Genomic DNA, 18,303 nt, shown 5'->3' on the forward strand with positions numbered 1-18,303 from the left:
AAATGAGAGTCTAAAATCATATATTTTAGGAACTTATCACAACCCCCAACTTACACTTTTGTAGTCCTCGAGCAAACCAAAATCTAAGGAAACTACTAAATCCTACCTATATCCTCTTTCGCAGGAAACATGATTGCATTTACCATATGCAACAAGGCTTTAAACCCCTAATTCAATCCTAGTGGACAAGTTCTAGTCTCATGAGGATATTAGAAAATATTTGCATGTAACAAGAACCTTACCATTTCACAAACAAAAATATAACCCAATTACATGTAGGCTTGTTCATTCTTGAATCCATTATACACACTCCGCAAAAATTCATTCATGCAAGTCTCAACATTGCATAACTATTACACCAAATATACAACTCTCAAGGGATCAACCAGCAATTTCAAATTTCCATGTAGTTTAAAGCATTGCTAGATTACATCACAAGGCATGTGTAAGGTGCATGATCTGTCACACTTAGGGTGCCTTTGGACACCTACAGAACAGTTGTCTTGACTCAACCTCACTGGTATGCCTTAGAATATAAAACACTCAAGAAAAGGGATTCACTCTCATATGTGAGAAATAATGTCATGATCAAACATCCCACATATTTTGAAGAACTTTAGAAATATGGAGTGGACTAGTCTTATTGGAAAGGGATCCAGCCTTAAAGGTGTTGGGTCCTTCGCCCAAGCATCTTCTCACTCACTCGCCACATTTAATCAAGACCACCCTAGATGAACTTATTCCCAGAGTTGCGTGAATTCAGCAAATGCATTGCTCAGAAGATCCTTCATGCGTGCAAACTTGTAATATGTGTCCTCAACTTGACCTTTGTATCTTTTCTTAGAGCAGGTGTATATTTTTGTTTTTATTTTCCTTTGCTCAGGTTTCACTTTCTCTCTTTTTTTCTTCTTTCTTTTTTTGTTTTTTTTTGTTTTTTTTTACATGGTTAGCTAAGACAATCATCACATTCTTAACTTATCTTCATGTTTCAAATAGGAATGTAGCTCGAACCAGAGCCCATGGAAAAAGTCGATCTCTACGGGTGGCTTGACCTTTATGTCTTAAGTAGGCTACAAGACCTAGGTTTATATCTCCCCACTTCATGTCACCTCTAGGCTAACAAATACAATAGCAATGACTAGTTGACAAAAGGAATCCAGTAAAAGAAAGATAGTTGAGTTTTATAAACTCGGAGTTTCACATTAAAACTCAAGCAATGAATGAATGGCTCAACAGTCGCCACAATTGTTCTCTCAATGCTCTCAAAGAACCCTAAGTGTTACAAATCACGTGTAAGTGTGTTTTTAAGCCTCATGAAGTACCATTAAATACAAGATTTCACACAACAATATTAACACAAATGAATCAATAATTAACCCTTCTAGAGTGGCATGATAGTTCATTAGGCCGTTTAATGTGAAACCATGCACAATTGGCTAACTACATTATTAGAGGGCATAATAAAACCATATCATAGATGGGCCTAGGCATGTAACGTCTGAGTTATATAGGTGTATGTAAAAGGGTAAACTAGTTGTTATTATGTTATGAAGCACATATTGTTTACTGAGAAATTTGTTTTAATGTCTAAAAATTATGAAAATTTATCCATTTTGTGCAAACAAGGTGCAATACTACCCCCTCCCCATTTAGAACTTCAATGTCCTCACTGAAGTGTGGAAAGAGAGAACTCAAGTGCAAGGCATATGGAGTGAAAACCAAGTAGTGTACTTACATCAGTAGTATTCACAGAATCAGCAGATGCAAGCTTAAGCATAGATACAAACTGTAACACAAAAGATATTTGCATTCAAAAATCACCATGTACATTTCAGTTAAGAGGTACAAAAGATTAGACAATTGAACTGTTAGTACAACTTTAACAAAAGCATGGTGCGGGTAGAGAACGGGAAGGTAAAAACAAGAGTCGGCTGAGATTGGGGGGATCATTCCTCTCCAGATGCTGAATCCAAATTCAAATTGTGAAATGGATTGTCAGCAGAACAGCCAGGGTTAGTATGGTTGGCTATAGCTTGAATGATCTTTCTGAGTGCTTGAACCAGGGCGTCCCAAATCACTAGGCCCAGAGTGGTGGGTGGTATATTTTTAGGCACGGGTGGGACTATTTGAGGTACTCATGGAGTTCGCCCTGAATGCACTATTTGTCGTGTAGAGGAGGTGCTTTGCTGAGGCAGCTAGGTTTGGTGAGTCCGAGCCGAAGTGTTGGAGGGTAGGTTTTGCTCCACCTTGATCTTGGTCCCCAAGTGCATCTCCATTGATGCTAGGTGTGTGGCTCAGGAAAAGGAAGAGATGATGAGGTAGGAAGGGGCTAAGCCCTGGGTCGTCGAGTAGTGGTGCAGGCAAAAGGTGCTCGCCGGAACTTGACGCGATGGTTGAAAAGATGGCAGGGAAGTAGAGGTGAGGGTTAGACATGGGTGACTACGGTGAGCGATGAGGATCAACCAGTAGGTAACACTAGCGGGAGTTAAAATGCTGAGAATGAAATAGGAGTATAAATGAGTTTAACTTTGCCAACTAGGGCGCACTAGTGCATAGTGCTTGTCACCACCTTCGTCAAGCCTCTCGGTATTTCAAGTCTTAGAAAAGTGCAAAGAATGGACCTAGTCTCCCGTATTTATAATAGTTGTCCTCTTGGTGACGCCCCCAACTTATCCTTAATCCTACTTTAAAGACACTAAATCCTATTTACTCTACTTTAAACATTCTATGGACTAAAGAAAAGTCGAAAAACTATTGGGTTGACTCCCGGAATTGTTAAGTTTATTGTCTTCAGCCAGACGCCTTGAAGCTCAATTTGGACTCATCCTGGTTCCCAAGTAGCATTGGCTTCTCTCTTTTCATCCTCACACCCGAAGTTGCATACCCCAAACTCATTTTCAGAATTGGGGTCTAAATAATGTTTTGTTATAGATTGCTTAAAAGGGTCCTCAAATTCGGCAATGGTAGGGTTGTTAAGCTGAAGTATGCTATCCCAAGGGTATTTCCATAGCATTGAAGGTGTTGCTTCCCTAACAATTTTATCAAGCACGTCTTCTTCTATGGCTTGGATGGCGTTAAGTGGATGTTGGGAAGCATTAAATATGTTCATTCTACGTTGCTTGTGGCCCCATGAGATGTCCATAATCCCTGTCCTACATTGAATGCAGGCATTAGTCATGGCTAGGAATGGTCGTCCCAAAAGGACAGGGATCAAGTTTGTGGATCCATGTCTAAAATGATGAAATCAACAGGGTAATGGAAATCTTCCACCTTGACTACCACGTCTTCTACCACACCCCGAGGTTGCTTAAAATATCGATCAGCAAGGCATAAAGAAATCGAGATGGGTTGTAAAACTCATGGGTTAAGTTTTTGATAGGCCGAGTATGAAAGGATGTTTACATTTGCTCATAAATCTAGCAGGTCCCCTTCAATGGTGTCATTGCCAATTACACATGAAATAGTAGGCGATCCGAGATCTTTTAGTTTAGGAACAAAATGCTTTAGTATTATTGTAGAGACTCGAAAAATATAATAAATAAAATAAAATAAGAAAAATGGAATTTTGGCCGGACGAGGAGAAAACCAACGACAGTTTTTTGAAGGAAGAAAAAAATTGGCACCGATTTTGGCAGATTATCATGGTCGAGTAAAGGGTAAATGGTAAATTTTGGGCCGATTAATAGAAACCGGAGACGGTTTCCTAAGAATAATATAAAACAGGCGACGATTTTTGGTTGCAGTGCTGAATTTAAAAAGGAGCCCGAGAGTCCTTTGAAAAAAATAAATATAAATCTCTCTCTCTCACTCTCAAGAAACCCTATGAACCCTCTTTCAAAATCCTTCGATTTCGGCTCTGTTAAAGCTCGGATTGGCGATCAGGAACCAGCACGGGGTTTTTGAAAAGATTCTTTACAACACAGGTGGAGCGGAATTTCAGTTTGGGATTCCGAGGCACCATCCCAAAACCAAGGTAAGGGTGTTATATAAGTGTTTATGGGTTGTTTATTTAAATTGTTGGATGTATAGGCATAAAATTGTGAATATGACTATAGTTCTGGAGTTGAACTAAGGAATTGGGATTTTGTAAAATACAGGGTTATGGTGTAGATGATATAGGCATGAGTTAGAGTTTTGACGAGTATTTTCCCAGAAAATAAGGTATAGATAGTAATACTTGTCTGGTTGATATTCTATAGATAAACTGAAATATGCAGGTTCCGGAAAATATGAATATGACAACTACTTTGGGAACTCAGTGGATTGAGTGGGGAAAATTTATGCATATAATTTCAGGGCATTGAAATTACAAGTGTCGCAAGCGTGAAATAGGAAAATAATAAACAATTCTCAGATAGTCAAGTAAGGGAAATATGTTATGTCAATTAAATTGGAAACTTTATGAGTAAAGTATAGTATTTGAGTATGAGTTATAGAGTATGATTTTTGAACAATTTAGAGAATGGAAATTATACAGTTTTAAAAAATATATTTAAAGATTTTTATTTAATTGTGTGGCATGAGAAATATTGGAATATTACATAATTTTATACAGATTTACAAAATTATGATCATATAGTTTTTACAAAATTATGATATACGACTTATACAGTTTTATTTACAATGTTTTACAGAATTATAGTTTACATGGTTATACAAAACTATAACATACAATTTTTACGATACCATCATATTCAGATTACAGAACAATGAATATACAGTATTTCACAGAAATATGAATATATAGTATTTTACAGAACCATGATTGTACAGTATTTTATAGAACCATGATTATACAGCATTTTACAAAACCATGATTATACAGAGTTTTACATAACCATGATATACAGAGCATAGAACCATGACATACAGAAATATAGATATACAGATATATTATAACGTCATGGTTAATATAGAGAATTACAACATCATGGTATATACAGTTGATACAGAATCATGTTAAATACAGTTGATGCAGAATCATTGTAAAACAGATAGACATTATATAGAAATAGTATTATATAGTATGTGACCCTAATGGAATAGAGCAGTTTACAGAGCATGGTACCGTAGCTATATAGTATAGATAGTGCAACCATACATCTTAGATAGAGTATGGCGTTGAATACCGATTGTGCCACAGGTAGAGTAGAGGGCTCCTTGGCGTTCGGACCAGGTGAAGCGGTCCTTTCGTGCTATAGTCACATACAAAAATGCAGTTAAACTAGCACTAGTAGGTCAACTAGTGTTTAGTCCCACCTACAGGCCGCACAACCCTATTGTGAGAGGTTAAATCATGACATACAGCCATCCAAGGAAGTTTTCAGAATTATATACATATACAGTATACATAGACAATAGACATTATATATTATAGATAGAAGTATGTTTTAATAATTAAAACAGAATTACTGTATTTTAAATGACATGGATGTGGGCTATAGTACATATATTTTTACATGATATCTTATTTATAGTTTAAATTAAAGGTTATGTTTTGCATATAAACTTATATGCCACACTGCTATAATATGTTTCTCCTTGCTGAGAGGTGTCTCACCCCAACATTATAAACATTTCAGGTAACTTAGAGAGACGTGCAGGGCCAGCTCAGAGATAGAGGAGACGGTTGTGTTGACATAGTTCTGGGGTGAGTTTTGGGTTGAGTTGTAGATCCCTCAACATTTTTGGATTTTTGGGTAAAGGTGTATATGGTGGATCTGTAGTACTCCAGTATTGTGTGGTTTAGGATATGGTTTTTTTGCTGCATAGGTAATATACATGGAATGCATAGGTTACCACGGCACAGGGTATAAGAGTTATAATATATAGCTTGACAAAAAAAATGGTTAGAAAATTTGGGTTATTACAATTTGGTATTAGAGCCTAGGTTGTTAGGTTTTGTAGACTATAGTGTATAGCGAAAAATAATACTAGAGTATAGGAATATATTAGGAGTTTGGTGAGTCAATGTTGGGGAATTAATATGAGTATTCAGGGTTTTGTTCCGTGATCTGGAAGTAAGATTTCTGAAGTGGGTTCTGTGTCTTTCTTGGGGTGACAATTTGAGGAAAGTCATAGTAAACTACTGTTGGGTTGTGTTTCTCAATTACTGGACTGAATCTTAAATTGAGAATAAGGACGATAGGTTAGTTGAGGATATGAGAATTCAATTAGATAAATATGTTAGTTATGTTTTACAGAAAGGGTCCTTAGGCTATGTTTATCTTCTTTTCAAGATGGACCCTGGGGGTAGCAGTGCCCACGCCAGTGGTGATGATGGTGCAAGCTCCTCTGGTGTGGGTGGTGGTGATTCATACGTTGTTCTGCGTAGTGTGGCTCAATAGGTTATGACTAAGATTGTGTGAAGCTCTAGAGAGCAGGGAGGCCTATCGATAGACCAAGGTTGTACCAGTGAAAAGTTTACCAAAATGAATCCTCCGGCGTTCTCACGAGGAGCCGATCCTGCAGTGGCCAAAAACTGGATGCAGGAGATCGAGAAAATACTGACGGTGCTCTACTGTATGGATGATCAGAGGGTTCTCTATGCTACCTATAAATTGATAGGTGAGGTCGAGAGATGGTGGACGGCTGCGAGATTATTGGAGGAGTAGAGACGTGTACCAGTGGCTATGACTTAGTGCTGATTTAAAGAAATTTTCTTTGATCATTATTTTCCTGCCACCGTCAGAAAGGCTAAGGTAGTATAATTTCTAAAATTGACTTAGGAAAATCTCACAGTCTAGCAATATGCAATGAAGTTTATTGAGCTTTCACGCTTTGTCCCCTACATCGTCCTAAATGAGGTGAAAAAGGTGAAGATGTTTGAGACGGGCTTGAGGCAGGATATCAACAAGCAGGTGGTAGTCCTAAAAGTGCAGGATTTATCCATATTAGTGGACAAGGCCACAGTGGCAGAGGAGAGTAGCCAGAGGGATGTGGGGACCCCGAGTCAGAGAAAGAAGCCCACGCCTTCAGGTTTCCAAGCAGGGTCTAGCTGAGGCCCTTGGAGGGGAGATAGATATGGCAGAGCACAAAGACAGGAGAGAGGAGATCATAGGTACCATGGCGAGTAGACATACCCTATTTGCCCCATGTGTGGTAGGAGACATACGAGAGCATGCCGATTGGGAAATAGACCTGGGCATATAGCACAGGAGTGTCATTGGGCACCGAATAGTGCACCAGCCCCTAGACAAATCCGGATATATAATCAGGCACTCAGAGGTGGTGGCCAGTAGAGGAATACAACACCAGTGAGGGTTTATGCATTGATGCCAAGAGAAGCTGAGATTATTTGGGGTCGAGGCACAGTTGTTAGATATTGAGTTGTCAGTAGCCACGCTGACTAGATCAATAGTGAGGTGTAGAAGGGTGCTTAGAAACTATCTGGTGGGCATTCAAGAGAAATATTTACCAGCCGATCTCAAGATATTAGACATGCAAAGGTTCGATGTGATATTGGGTATGGACTGGCTGACAACTAATTACGCTAGCATTGATTGTCATAAAAAAGAAGTGATCTTCAAACCCCCGGGTGAGTAGGAATTCAGATTCATTGGATCACATGTGTGCGCCTCACTAGAGCTGGTGTTGGCTATTCAGGCGAGGAGGCTGCTTCAAGGTGGTTACCAGGGGTATGTTGCCTATATAAAGGAAATGCAAAAGGAAGAATTGAAATAAGTTGATATTCCAGTAGTTAGAGAATTTTTACATATTTTTTCAGAGGAATTACCTAGTATACCACCAGATCGGGAGATTGAATTTACCGTAGATCTACTACAAAGATCGGCACCGATATCTAAAGCACCCTACAGAATGGCTCCAACTAAACTAAAAGAATTGAAAGACCAGTTGCAAGAGTTATTGGATAAAGGGTTTATTAGACCTAGCATGTCGCCTTGGGGAGTACCAGTCCTGTTTGTAAAGAAGAAAGACAAGACTATGAGGATGTGTATTAATTATAGAGAAATAAACAAAGTGACACTCAAGAATAAATATCCTCTTCCCAGAATCGACGATTTATTTGATCAGCTTTAGGGGACCCCAGGTATATTCCAAGATTGATCTTTGGTCGGGATATCCTCAAGTGAAAGTTAAAGCAAAGGAAGTTTTAAAAAAAGCTTTCCAAACTAGGTATGGGCACTATGAGCTCTTGGTAATGCCGTTTGAAATGACTAATGCACCGGCAGTGTTTATGGACTTAATGAATCAGGTGTTCCATCAGTACTTAGACTAGTTTTTTGTGGTATTTATTGATGATATACTAGTTTACTTGAAGAGTTTTGAGGAGCACGAGAATCATCTGAGGCTAGTATTGCAAGTTTTAAGGGAAAAGAAGTTATACGCTAAATTGAAGAAATTTGAACTCTAAATGAGACAGGTTACTTTTCTTAAGCATGTGATCTCTAGGGATGGCATATCTATAGACTTGAGCAAGATAGAAGTGGTGGTGAATTGGGTGAAACCGGGGAACGTTTAGGAAGTCAGAAGTTTCCTAGGTCTGGCAGGGTACTACCAAAGTTTTTTGGATGACTTTTCCAGACTATCAGGTCCACTAACACAACTCATGAGGAAAAATATAAAGTTTGAATGGACTAACGAGTGTGAACAGAGCTTCCAAGAGCTGAAGCAGTGGTTGGTTACTTCACCGGTATTATCTATCCCATCAGGAGAGGATGGATTTGTTATATAAAGTGACGCATCATTGAAGGGACTCAGATATATGTTGATGCAGTATATGAGAGTTATTGCATACGCTTCTTGGCAGCTTATAGAGAATGTAAAAAACTACCTGGTACATGATTTAGAGTTAGCTGCAATGGTGTATGCTCTAAAGATCTTGAGGCATTACCATTATGGTAAGAGATGTGAGATCTTCATTGACCATAAAAGTATGAAGTATTTCTTCATCCATAAAGAATTGAATATGTGGCAGAGAAGATGGCTAGAGCTCATTAAAGATTATGATTGCACTATCAGCTACCACCCACGAAAAGCAAATATGGTGGCTAATGCTTTGAGACGAAAATCAGTGAGTGCAACATTGTCAGCAACAGAGATTTAGCATCCGATTCAGATGGACCTGGAGAGACTCTGGTCTGGAGCTAATAGAGGATGATCACCAAGCATTTATTGCCAATCTAGTGTTATAACCTACCTTGCAGAAGAGGATTAAAGCCACTCAAAAGAATGACATAGAATTGGCAAAGCTGATAAATAAAGTGCAAGATGGACAAGGGGAGGAGTTCAGTATATCAGATGATGGAGCTCTATGGTTCTGTACCAGGTTGTGCGTACCTGCGGATGCTGAGATTAGGAGGGCAATTCTAGAGGAAGCACACAGATCCCTTTATACAGTTCATCCTGGCAACACTAAGATGTATCGGGACCTTCGAGAATATTTCTGGTGGAGTGGTATGAAGAGAGAAATAGTAAAGTTTGTGGAGTAGTGTTTGACGTGCCAGCAGGTGAAGGCTGAGCACCAGAGACCGAAAGGACAATTGTAGCCACTCCACATCCATGAGTGGAAGTGGGACTGTTAATTTAGGTGTAATCCCAAGAGGGGGTGAATTGGGTATTTAAAAATATTTTAGTATTTCAATCCTCAATTGAAATCCCAACCAAACATCCACAAATTTGGATATACACCGATTTTAGTATTATACAACTAAATTGATTTAATTAGTGGATATCTTAATTAACTCAGTATTACCCAATTATTCTCACGTATTTTAGATATTCATATATATATATATATATATATATATATATATATATATATCAATATTTAAAACATGCTCAACAGATATAATATGAACATAGGTGCGGAAATATAAAAAAGATAGAGAGAGAGCGCAGACACCGAATTTTTAACGAGGTTCGGCCAAACCCGGCCTACATCCACACCTTGGGCAAAACCCCCAAAGATTTTACTAATCTGCTCCTTAAACCTGAGCAAAGCTTCCTGTTATGAACCCATTGCTTACAAGAGGCACAACTTCCTCCTACTTTACTGCTTACAAGAGACATAGCTTCCTCCTACTCCAGTTCTTACAAAAGGCATAGCTTCCACCTTCCTGGTTCACAACCTGAACTGTCAATACAATAGATTGATAAAATTCTTGAACACTCAAATGTTTCTACACAAACTAATGAGTACAATAAAATTCCTAAAACACATTCATAGGATATAACTTGAAGCTTAATAAATGTATGTGATGATTTCAATAATAATCAAATATATAATCTTTGTATATTAAAATATGTAGGATGAGTTTTTTCAAAGATTGACACCCAATGCAATATATCTCTAAAATTGTTTTTCAAATAATATGTGTTGGAGATCTAGGTTTTTCTCAAATAACTTTTGGCACAAATAAAAGAATATTAAATCTTTAAATAAAAATAATATCAAGAATGTTTCAAAGATTTAAAGTCCTAGAATGAACTTCTCCTACAAGATTTTTCAAACAAAAATATGAAACTTAGGGTTCTTGTTCTCTTAATAAAATATTAAATAAAATTATGAGAGAATAAAAACTTTAACAATGAAGATTAAATACCCAAATATAAAACCTTGTATACCAAACCTCAATATCAAACATGCTAGCAAGATGTGTGCGTGAATCCCCTTTGTGAAGCTGAGAGAATGTCGAAAAGATGTATGAATGTGATAGAGTGTTGGCAAGGAAGCAAAAGTTCTCAAAAGTATGCTAAAAGTGATCTCTTTTTGTCTTGTTATGTTCTCCTAGGGTTTTAGGAGTGTTTAAACATGTATTCTCAACATTGGATCAATTCCTGGCCATTCGATCATTTAAAATAAACTATTTACGTCCCGTGTCCGCACTGACTGCCGTTCTGCGCTAGGAACTCGTCGATGAGAGCACACAATTGTCGATGAATGCTCAACTCTCATTCTTTTACGAGACCATGAATTCGTTGACGTGAGACCTATTTGAAATTTTTGAGCTCTCGGTATTTTCTCATTGACGAGAACAAAGTGTCTGTCACTGAGTGGCCACATGAATTCGTCGACGAGGCCTTTAAAATTCATTAAACTTAGAACTAATGTAAAGAATCTTTAATGAAATACATGAGTCCTAAAGTCAGTCTCAGGTATATTTGAGCTTCTAACTATATCTTATGAAATATGTAAATACAAGTGACACTTGAAAGTTAAGGAGTTGTCCCAAGAGGGGGGGTGAATTAGATTATTAAAATTTTCTTTTAATTCTTCCAATGAATTATTAACTTCTTGTTGATTTAGAAATCACACAAAAACTTAGTTCTTTATTCAATCCATGACCATACAATTAAACAAAACTTAATCAACCAATCAATTTACCAAGCACAAGTTAACGTATGAACTACAGCACTATCAAGATTGATTCAATATGAATGCTTTGCAAGATTCAACACTCAAGGTAAAGATTGAGAATGTAAGCTTGCTGATAAAAACCTTGTATTAATGGATTTGATTCAAGCCCTTGTATTAATGAATTTTCTTTCTCAATATGATGCACAATTTAAAATCCAACACTCTTTACAAAAGTTTAGACTTTAAATAAACTTATAGTTAAAGAGCCTTTGGGTGTTAACCAATCAATGTACTCCCTTATGGTTTCCGCAAATTATTGATTAACCAATGTACTCCTCTTCGGTTTTTGCAATCCCAAAAACAAATTAAACTTCAATCTATTTAATTTCCAAACTACGTAGTATTTATGATCATGAAATTTAAAACATCCACGCAGTTTATAAGTATGTCGAAATTTAAAGAGTAAGAGAAAGAGAGTGACACAATGTTTTTTACAAGGTTCGTCTTACCCCCAGCCTACGTTCTTGCCTTTGGCCAATACCACCAAAGGATTCCACTAGACCGCTCCTTTCTAGGCAGAACAAACATTACACACTCCTTCAATAGGCTAGAGCAATGCCTCTCCAAGTGATACCCCACACTCAGCTACTCCTTCAATAGGCTAGAGCTACACCTCTCCAAGCGATACCCCATGCTCAACCACTCCTTCAATAGGCTAGAGCAAGACCTCTCCAAGAGATACCCCATTCTCGGTCAACAATCCAATAACCTGGAATCATCAAGAAATAAGAAACACTAGTTGCGTACAAGAACACTCTCACATAGAGCATATTAATACAAATTCAACCACTATATGCTTCAATAATTAAATATCAATGTGAAATACAATTGAAGCTCAAGATAAGAATTCACCAAGTTCCTTCTAGATAAGAATTAGCAACTCAGAACTTAGTAGTGTGATGACCATCAGTTTAGAAATTCAGCACATCAGTTGAGTAAAGATTTGAGCAAGAGAGAGCAGCAAGAGCTTTCAGCCAAAGAACATATTTTTCAATTCTTTCATTCTTGGTTTCCTTGTGGTTTTAATTTGATATTTAAAACCATGTACTTATAGGCTTAGAAAAGTTATTTCATGATGCCCATGTTTACTTGGAATGTCTTCTAAGTTTTCATTAATTTTGGGGCTCAAGAAACCTTTATTTGAAATTTAAAATATTTAAAATTTCTAACCGTTAACAGTGTTCAAACGACTGAACTATAGGGTTCTGTCTTATGATGTTCCTTGAAGCACTAAAAAATATAGTCTAGATACAGGGTCAGACAACTGAACATCAGATTTGAGTAAGAGATAGAAACTGAACTGAAGGTTCAGTCTTCTGAGGGTGTTCTACCTGTTATATGTTTCAACAAATAAATTTTCAGTTGAATGAATTAATTGTTGAGTCTTCTAAAGAAATTCTTCAGACATCTGAAGTAAAACTTTAGCCATCTGAGGGTGCATCTTCAGACTTCTAAGGGTACACCTCAGTCGTCCAGGCAGACCAACTTTAGAATTTTCATTTTTGGTTTCAAAAATCCTTTTTTCTCTCTTGTTTTGAGTTCTTATAAAGCATTTTTTGTGTTTTTAAATAAGGTCTCTAAGTCAATAATTAACCCTAGAAGAGCTTTCATCATATTTCCATAAGATATTTAAATACGAATTATGTTTACGCGCTTAAACTGCGTAATTAGACACTTTAATCCGAGCATTAGGGCTTATATTTTTAATTAAATACCTGATTACTCTCAATATTTTTTTAAAAAATGTCCTATTTATAATCTCTGGGTTTTATTGAGCAATTTATGAATATTTGGCATTTTTTTATCGCAAAAACATTATCGGGAGTTAAAACCGGCGTTAGTTCATAATTCGCGCATAACTTTCCCGTCGAAGCTCCGATTGAGACAATTTGAAATCCCAGAGAAATATGGGAGGCCTAGTTGAGGATTGACCCTCTCCAAAGGGATCTACTCCTAGGTGTGCCATCTAGATCTTTAAATAACTACTTGTTAGGATTTGTTATAACCCCGCTCTGATACCAATTGAAAGTTACAGAGTTGTCCCAAGAGGGGCGTGAATTAGATTATTAAAATTTTCTTTTAATTCTTTCAATGAATTCTTAACTTCTTGTTGATTTAGCAATCACACAAAAACTTAGTTCTTTATTCAATCCACAACCATACAATTAAACAAAACTTAATCAACCAATCAATTTACCAAGCACAATTTAATGTATAAACTGCAGCACTATCAAGATTGATTCAATATGGACGCTTTGTAAGACTCAGCACTCAAGGTAAAGATTGAGAATGTAAGATTGCTGATAAAAACCTTGTATTAATGGATTTGATTCAAGCCCTTGTATTAATGAATTTGCTTTCTCAATATGATGCACAATTTAAAATCCAACACTCTTTCCAAAAGCTTAGACTTTAAATAAACTTATAGTTAAAGAGTCTTTGGGTGTTAACCAATAAACGTACTCCCTTATGGTTTCCGCAAATTATTGATTAACCAACGTACTCCCTTTCGATTTCTACAATCCAAAAAACAAATTAAACTTCAATTTATTTAATTTCCAAACTACGTAGTATTTATGATCATGAAATTTAAAACATCCACGCAGTTTATAAGTATACTGGAATTTAAAGAGTAAAGGAAAGAGAGTGACACCATGTTTTTTATGAGGTTCGGCTTATCCCCAACCAACGTCCTCACCTTTGGCCAATAGCACCAAAGGATTCCACTATACTGTTCCTTTCTGGTGGAACAAACCTTACACACTCCTTCAATAGGTTAGAGCAATTCCACTCCAACTGATACCCCACACTCGATCACTCCTTAAATAGGCTAGAGCTACATCTCTCCTAGCGATACCCCATGCTCAGTCACTCCTTCAATAGGCTAAAGCAAGACCTCTCCAAGTGATACCCCGCACTCAGTCAACGGTTCAACAACCTGGAGTCTTCAAGAAACAAGAAACACTAGCTACGTACAAGAACACACTCACATAGAGCAAATTAGTACAAATTCAATCACTATGTACTTCAATAATTAAATATCAATATGAAATACAATTGAAGCTCAAGAGAAGAATTCACCAAGTTCATTCTAGATGAGAATTAGCAACTAGAACTTAATAGTTGAGTAAAGATTTGAGTAAAAGATAGCAACAAGAGCTTTCAGCTAACAAATTGATTTTTCAATTCTTTTGTTCTTGGTTTTCTTGTGGTGTTAATTTGATTTGCAAAACCATGTATTCATAGGCTTAGAAAAGTTTTTTCGTCATGCATAAGTTTACTTGGAGTGTCTTCCAAGTTTTCATTAATTTTGGGGCTCAAGAAACCTTTATTTGAAATTTAAAACATTTAAAATTTCTAACCGTTAATAGTGTTCAGACGACTAAACTTCAGGGTTAGTCTTCTGAAGTCCCAGCTCAGACGACTGAACTGGAGGTTCAGACTTCTGAGGGTGTTCTTCCTGTTCTGTGTTTCAACAAATAAATCTTTAGTTGACTGGACTAATTCTTCAGTCTTCTGAAGAAATTCTTCAGACATTTGAAGTAAAACTTCAATCATCTGAGGGTGCATCTTCAAACTTCTAAAGGTACACCTCAGTCATCTGGGTAGACCAACTTCAAAATTTTCATTTTTGATTTCAAAAATCCTTTTTGCTCTCTTGCTTTGATTTCTTATAAAACATTTTTTGGGTTTTGAAATAAGGTCTCCAAGTCCATAATTAACCCTAGAAGAGGTTTCATCATATTTGCATAAGATATTTAAATACGAAGTACTTACATAAAAACTTCTTATGACTTTTGACATTCTAAACTCTTAAGTCTTCATGCTTGTCTTTCTTTGAGCCTTCTTGCTTTATCTTCCTTTGGCTCCATCTTGTCTTCAAGCTTTAATACACTTTAAGCTTCTAGCAAGTCCTCTTTAACATCCATGTTCTCATAATCTTCAAGCTTTATTAGGATATTTTTAAATCCATGTTTTGACTCTTTAAGCTTCATTTGATCATCTTTCCTTGAAGTATAAGCTTTCAATGATCCTTATGAGCATTTGACTTTATATTTACATAGTTGAGTCCTGAAATATCATCGTTTAACCAAATATGTTAAGTTCATCTTATTTGTTATAACCAAAACAAGATTTTAAGCCTTGTAAAGCCAACAAAACTAAACACACATTACAACTGAAAATCTAAGGTGTCTTCATCCTTTTTCTCTTTTAATTTCATGGAGTATGCCAGGTCGTATGCGCTTCAAATTCCTCATGGCTTCCATAGCGCTCATATCATCCGTGCATGCTAAATAATGATCCTGCTAAAAGGCTTAATGCATAGATAAGATAATTGTGTTTTATCATTATCAAAAATAGATCGGACTCAAAAACTCAACAATCTCCCCCTTTTTGATGATGACAAACACAATAGAAAATTTTAAAATAAATATTGTAATTCAAATATATCCAAAGAGAAGACACTGAGAATTTTAAGTTCAACTCAATATGCATCTAGATATAGCAATAAAGCATATGCACATTAATCCTCTCCCCTTAAGAATCCTCTCTACTTAAACACAAGGAGTATATCATTTTGCTCATTAATCCTCTCCCCCTTTTGGCATCAACAAAAGGGTTAAGTTAAGTGTAAAAACAAAAATTCTTAACTTAAAAAAAAAAGATGATTCCCCCTTTTTGAAACAAATTTTATTTTAGCTCAGAAAAAATCTCCCCCTTTTTTGAAAAAAACTTTCCGCCTATTTTTTTTCATTTAAGCTTATACTCATTGTAGACTATGCAATTTTAAAAAAATATCTCTCCCCCTTTTGATCTAAAAAAAAAAAAAATTTCTCTCCCCCTTCAAATCTAAAAAAAAAATTGCTCTAGTACATACATATCTCTCACCTTTTGGAAAAAAAATTGTGCTCTAAAATTTTTATTTTTTTATTTTCCCTTTAAATACATTCCAAAAAATAATTATAACCAAACAAATTAATCATATAGATCCTAATTATATCAATGCATTTTAAAATAAGATCATATAGTTAAGTCAAGGAACTTGTGACAAAACAATATATTTTTCATTTTAAGTATTTAATAAGATTATCATAATTGAGTGCATGCCAAAGAAAGTTCATTGTACATCTAAGTAAAAGAAATATTGGTAAGCATAATGAGATAGGAAATAATTTCTAGATGCCCCTCCTATGAATTTGAATACTTGCGTAGATGGAATGAAATGCTTATACTTATCAAGGATTAATTTCACTGCTAGTTCAAAACCATATAAGCAATCATTGTAAAATATTTTAGACCAACTATAGTGATACTATGATGCACATGAGTTCTTTATGCTCTTTCTTTAGAAATGGAGTTCGGCTCCCCTAAATATTTTCAAGCATGCAACAAATTTAATTTAGTATAGTTTAAAAAAATTCATGTGGTTAACAAGTTGCATCAAATATGCACAAAAGAATTTACATGTTCCATTAATGATTTGATACAAAATGTAAATACAAAATATGATACCAAATGTGATTATGCTTATTTTTCAGAGTCATAGTATTTTCAAGTTAATTTGCTCCCCCTCAGTTATACACTTATCATCGTCTTATGTCTTTTTCTTTTAATCATTCTTCACTAATTTAACCGAGTGTTTTAAGATTTTCAATGATTTATACTTGGCTTTACCTGCTTTAGCTTAGAGGACCAAAAAGTCATAAACAATTCTACTTCAGGGTCCTAAGCATATATTGCTTCTTTTTTTATGGATCTCAACGCATAGGTTTTCTAGTCATTTGCATTTTCATATAGATTGAACCTACTGCAAATAACTTAACCATTTGACATATTCAAAAGCTTATAATATATTTGACTTGAAGTTTGAGAGCTTGTGAAGTGAGATTTGGAAAATACTCTTAACAATTAAATTATCATTAAGTTCAGAAGAATATTCATCATGAGTGGACATTATTCAGAATATTTCGTGGAAGCGAATATATCCAGCTACTTAGACAAAAAGTAATTTGGGAGAATATTAATTTTTGAATACTGCTCTTTGGGTATTTCTAATTATCCAATCACTAGATAGTACCTTATAAGTATGTTTTCAATTTTAAGCAAGGGTATGAGCCTAAGATAGATGAATCTTTTCCGGATATGATCATGGTATGGTAAAGATTTCTTGTGAAGGAAATAGCTTTAGCGTAAATCAAAATTAGGAAATTTTATATTTTGAGCACAAAGGGAATATTTATTAAAATGTCTTGATAGACCATTTGGATCTCTTAGAGAATTCCACTTATTTGATTATAATAGGATATCTTTTAATGAACACTTGATAGATATAGAATTTATGATTTATTAGTTCTTAATCCTAGAGTGATGACTTATTTTGATAAAGACTTATTATATTCAGAGATGAGTTTAGGGATATATGAAATATAACAAGATGAATATCCCAAAACTCGAATTTGAGCAATGGACAACTATACTTAGGATTTTAATCATGGATTAAGCATTAAGAATTATTTACCACACACAGTTACCTTGTCCATTTGGAAGTGAATTTCATAGAGCATGCTTCTGAGATTTTCTTAAAGATGTGATTTATGTTTTTCATTATATAGAGAAAGGTTTCTGATATTTTAGACAGTTAATCTCTCAACCTTCACTTTGAATAAATTAAGGTTTGCATGTTATCCAATATTTTAACATTTTACCTAATCATTATGATATAAAAGCATTAGGTAGTCAAATTGGATATATTGCTTAAAGGAATCATATTGACTTAGCTTTCTTGTAGGATTCTTAATATAATAATAGTGACATATACTAAGATTTTACATTTTAAGCATATACTATTCCCCACGGCTATTAGTCATCACGACCCTTTTTTGTTTATGTAGCTGACACCACTAAATTCTCAATCCTAAAAT

The sequence above is a fragment of the Malania oleifera genome, chromosome 3, assembly GCF_029873635.1.
Source record: "Malania oleifera isolate guangnan ecotype guangnan chromosome 3, ASM2987363v1, whole genome shotgun sequence".
NCBI classification, from domain to species: domain Eukaryota; kingdom Viridiplantae; phylum Streptophyta; class Magnoliopsida; order Santalales; family Ximeniaceae; genus Malania; species Malania oleifera.